A 5734-nucleotide genomic window follows, 5' to 3' on the forward strand; every position below is an offset into this window, starting at 1 on the left:
TCTGTAAGATCTTCTATGACCTCCTGCTTTATTGGAAGACCCAAGATTTGTTTTTCATAATGGTGACTCATCTTTTTTTTTTTTTTTTTAAGTCTGGTAGAATGTGCCAGCACTAAGCTGACTTTGACAACTGTTAACCACCTAAAATGTTTACTTATTTTTTCTCAATAGATATATGAAATTGAATATTATTAAAGCTTGTATTATAGAACAGTTCAAAATGAAAGACTGCTTCCCTAACTTATTTTCACCTGCAATAAATTATTTTACTTAACAATTTAAAATTGTGCTAAGAAATAAAGTAGGTTCACAGTCTTCGAAAAGTCTATAAGCAAAACTAAAATTATATATCTACTAATTCCTTCATCGATATTAAGCTGATCCAACATAACTGTAGTGGTTCTAGGAGGAACTTGCTAGAAATCTAGAAAAAATTCACAAAGAAAATCAATAGAAATCTTAAAAGAATCATTTGGTAGTTTCTTTTTATTACTCTAAAGATATATATTTAATAAGGGTTTACTTATTGACAGAGGAGAGAAGTAGTGGGGAAAAAAAGGCAATTTATGAAGTTCTCAAAATAAATCTGATCAGATTCCGAACAAACTGTAGCTAACCTGTTTAAAAACATTTTATGTTTAGAAATCTGGAGATAATTCTAATAAAAATGTAAAAAAGTTGAATGCTTGAATTTTAAGAATTTTTGACTTTTTTATAATTTGTTAAATTCAATAAGTTTTAAAATTTCTTTATAAATGGGTATATACAAATATGAATTGTTCAATTTTTACCTTAATGATAAATGGTAAATATGACCACCTAAATCTCTAAGATCGAATTCATTGATTTAGTTCTCTTATGAAAGAAACATTTTTCTTTAGATTTAATTTACAATTCTTATCTTATTTTATGATGTTTTATTGCAAATAGAAAAAATTCAGAATAAATATATTTAGAAAAGAAACATTATTATAACATCCAGACTAATTGCCTTAAAGTTCTACTTCTGCTTTCATTCTTGTTCAAATTTAAAATAAAACCAGCTCATAAAAAAAAGTGAAAAAATCTCTTGCTTCTTATATGTCGATCCTCACTAACTAGGAATTATATTGGAAAACCAGCTAATGTTTCCCATGTTTTTGTAAACAAAATTCTGTTTTAAGAAAACCCTATATATTTAAAACTTTAAAAAATAACTTGAGTTTGAAAATTATAAATTTAAATTTTATGTCATTAAGTTTTCTCTTTATTTGTTTATAATAGTATAACAAGAAAGCAGGGGAAGAACTACCTCAGATGGGCTACTGCTAGTAGGTTGACAACAGTTCTAGTAGACTGACTATAACATAATGAACAACTTTCAACTTTTCATTAAATAAGTGTATAAAGAAATACACTTATGGAATTATAGGATCTAAAACTCTGAAAGAGGGAAACTTTTTAATTGGTGGAGTTGTGATGAAAAAGTGTGGAGACAAATCCATGTGGCTTTTTTTTCTCTGTCTTTAGATATGGTGCAGCCATAGAACTGTGTGACAGAACCAGGTAAATAAAGCCCCATCTCTCTTTTTAAAGGGAAGTAAAGGGGATCCTCAGAAAACCACAAAATACCAAAGAGAACATTAAGAGGGAGGAGCACAGGCAATAAATTCTGTAAATTTGTCTATAAACTCATGAATGGAACCCTGAGCTACACATGAGTGTATTTGATCCTAATCAGCAAACTGAAAATATAACAGTTCTTAATGGGAATGCATATATTTGCTTCAAAATATATGAAGCAAAAAACTGCCAAAACTAAGAGAAGAAATAGACCAGTCTTCAATTATGAATGGAGAAATCAACACTCCTCTCTTTTATCAATAGAACTACTGGACAGAAAATCTAGAAGGTTATACAAGAAACAAACAACACCATCAAACACCTGAAACAAAATGATACTTAAAGACAATACCCAACAACCACGGATACTTGTTCTTTTCAAGAAGAAAAGAGTAATAGCAATAGTCAGTCGATCAATCCTAGAGAAAGAGGATTCTGGATTGCTGTCTTTTTCGGTGTCTTTCTTCCCTATGTCCTGCCTTATAAGCCTGAAGTTGATTTATAGATGCGTTACCATTAGGTTTCACAATTTGATTTTATTACTTTGTAGCTGGGGATTGACTGCTCCTTACCAAGGCTGTAGAACATATTCAATGATCATTCTTCCAAGGGATACATGATAAATAAGCATAATTTAAAGAGTGATTGGGATATATCAGAAGTGTAAAATGTGAGCTTTGTCCTGCGGTAGGGCTTATTTTAAGTTGAATTATGTCGATTACTCAATTGTTTTAATATAAAGCTTTTCATTTGTTTAAGTCTTGATTCTTATCTTAATTTTAATTAATTTGAGAATGGGAATTATGCATTACTTTTCTAGTTTCAACAACAAAATTATATGCCTTGTAGACAGCAATAAATTTATTAAAAGTAGGTAAAGGTGAGATACCCTTTTTAAAAATATATGAGGGGAATTCAGTGTGTTTCTCATGTTGAGATCTCTATAACGTGGGAATTTCTTCATAGAGATATATACAATTGTTTTCCATCTTCATTGCTGTCACACTTAAAAATAAAATAAAAGTAAAATATCAGTTGAATTGTGCATTTTTATGAGTATTGTAGCAAGGAATTATAAAGTGAATTAAAGTTTCGGTCTGGTTCTTTGGTGTGAGACTAATTTCTGTTATTCCAATATCACTAAGAAATAAGAATATATAATGAAAGTGCCAGGGATAAAATCAAAATAGAAATCTCTGTTTATAATTATTAGAGGACATCTTAGTATCAGTGATGTGAAGAAATAAAATAATGTAGTTATTAACATAATTATTTCATTTAAATAGAACAGCTTAAATGTTTGATGTCATTTTTCATAAAATTATTTTATTTTGTTTTTTTTTTAGTTTCCAGAGCCATTTATTCATTAAAATCTATTCAATATGTCATCAACAGTTCTTCTGTGTGTATTGTGCTGATAAATAGACACTGAGAGACTTTGACAAGTTCATCATTTAATAAGTCTGAATTCACTTTCACCACATGGCATTTATTATACACGGTCTTCTGTTGAAACAGATTTCTTTTTAACAGATGTTAGTTTTAAAAAGTTATAGATTCTGTGAGTTCTGTATAAACTTGTGGATGGTAGGTTAATTCCTTTGTTTTGACTTATAAGCCTCGACTTCACCACAAAATGAAGAACGTAGGTCAAAGAAAGCATAATTAGTCACTCATACAGAATGGTATTGTTTCTACAATTTGAAGCTTTCTGAACTGCTGGATTCAGGCCCGATGTAACCCTTGGAGGTATTAAGGGTCTTGTGGCATTTGGCTTCTTTTTCTCTGCAAGCTTTAAAATCTGAAGGAAACATATTAGTGTTTTTGTCCATACTCATGACACTTGCATTGTCAAACTCTCCACAGTAACTGGATGCAGAAAACAATGACCAATTGCCTCTTTGCAAAAAATTCACATCTATTTTCAACCACCTGATGGGCTCTACATATAAGATCCAAATCATGTTTATGGAGATATTTTGCAACGCTTCTGCACCAAACGTGGTTTTCACCCTAGGCTGACATCTTTACTGGGGTCAGATGACAAAAGGTCACAAAGAAGACCTTGATCTGGTACATCAGTTGGTGCATAATTCCCCAAATCTGCTCCAGAGATTGAAGATCTGGTGATAAACCTCCATGACAGCAAAATATTTTCTCATCCATAATGGCTGCTATTGGTAAACAGTTAAAGCGGTCAGTGAAAGTTTTCCATAGTTTAATGTTATATTTTGTTTTATATTCATCATAAAATCCATAAATTCTATTGATGCCGACACATTCATGGTTTCCTCTGAGAAGAAATTCTTGAGGCATTTGATATTGTGCACCAATAAGAGGCACACAACGATTGCTTCCCTCTGTCCACATAGTCTCCAAGACAAATAGGTAGTTGCTTTCAGGTGGGAAATCACCGTACTCAAAAAGTCAAAGCAAATCATAGTATTGTCCATGGATATTACCACGTATTTTGAGTGGTGCTTCAAGTTCTAGTAGGATAGGCTGACTGAGGAAGATCTCTTGGGACTTTAAGTGCTCTGATTTCACTCTCCTGCAGCTGAACCTCTCACCTCCAGCAGCTGTTGGATGATGCTGTGAATGTTGAGTTTATATCTGCCATCACCTTCTCACCACCAGCACTCCCATAGCTGCGCCACTTGCGACTCGCGCTAGGTTCTCAGGCCTCTTTTCCCATGCCACGAGCACAGAGGCGGTGGCGGTGACGGTGGGGGTAGCAGCTGTGGCAGCAGCCATGGCGGATATCCCATCATCACCAAAAACAGCCCAGCTCCCTGAATCTTCCTACCTCCATCTCTTCCCATTGGAACCACGAGGGCCACAAAAAAAATTCTTTTTTCTTCAAAGTAGTCTCAATTTGTCAAATCTATGTTTGCATACTTCCCTTTTTTTTTTTTTAAGTGTCAGGATGCTGGCGAAAAAATATGTGTGTGTGTTGAAACACAAGGTTCAGTTTCAAAGATGATAATTTGTAACATATGGGTACTGGTTTTACTCCACTCTCCCACAAATAAATTTTCTATTCTTTTCCACTCTCTTTTGAATTCAGAAATCCTAATGCGTTCTTTTACTAGTCCAAATTCCTGTCATGAGGCCTCTCCTAGGGTTACAGCATTTGCTCAGTTCTAGTTCTATTATTGTGTCCCTCTCCCTATAAACCTAGAGATGTTCATGATTCCTCACTGTTCTTAGTCACTGTGTATTTCATAGCATCTTATTGATTCTCTTATTTTTGGCCATATCACGGTAACTAATTTTTTTTTTTTGTACATTCTCTTCTATCAACACTTTGAGTGTGCTGTTTCTTGCTGGATTCTAGACTGATAGAGTCTAGCTCTATCCTGTTTAATAATTTCTTCCTCTATACTTCAAAACATTATTTTAAATGAAAAATATTTTGGTATTAGAACATATGTCATTTAATTATAAATATATTATTTGGTATTTCAAATCTATTTTATGGGGGAAATTATTGCAACAAATCTTGAAACGAAGATACTTCTAAGCAGCAAAAGTGGCTTTTCATGAATTGCCAGCATTTTCTTTTACACTGGGGTAAAACTGACCTTTTCTCAAACCTTTCTCTAATAGATGACATTATAAAGAAAGGCATCTTGAGTCTCAAAGGGCACTGTTTGGTCTGGTCTTCGTTCAAAGACTATAGAGCCCAAGATGAAAGTAAACCTGGCACTTTTACCTGAGTCGCTTGGGAGAAGATGTCATTTAATCTACTCAATAATAATGGGAAGAAGTCCCAGAGTCATTTCCTAGAATTAATGAGAAAATGGCGTGAGGGCACAGAAGTTCCTCCCTTTTTTGTATTGCTTAATTGGCAGACACGTTTGTTTGGGAGATTTTAAAAAGAAACTTGGCAATAGATATATGACCACATCAAAAGACTGGAGTTTGGATTGCTTACTCTTCCATGAGAATTAGAAGCAAAAGTACTAGGTCCATTTTACTGCAATTAGTTAGAGCCCAACAAAGAAATAAACTTTCCTTTATATCTTTCCAGTTTTGTGTGTTCTCTTGCTAATGAGCTTCAAAGACTATCACTATCCTCAGAGTGATAACATAAATGTTTAATTATTAATTAAGTTGCTTAATTTAAATA

At 33.1% G+C, this 5734-nt stretch overlaps 1 pseudogene; it reads right to left on the reverse strand.

Annotated features, from left to right (window-relative positions):
* Window positions 1-3271: 3271 nt before the first annotated feature.
* On the reverse strand, window positions 3272-4356 carry LOC105291190 (annotated as a pseudogene).
* Window positions 4357-5734: the final 1378 nt, after the last annotated feature.

The sequence above is a fragment of the Pteropus vampyrus genome, unplaced genomic scaffold (genome assembly GCF_000151845.1).
Source record: "Pteropus vampyrus isolate Shadow unplaced genomic scaffold, Pvam_2.0 Scaffold43, whole genome shotgun sequence".
Classification (NCBI taxonomy): Eukaryota; Metazoa; Chordata; class Mammalia; order Chiroptera; family Pteropodidae; genus Pteropus; species Pteropus vampyrus.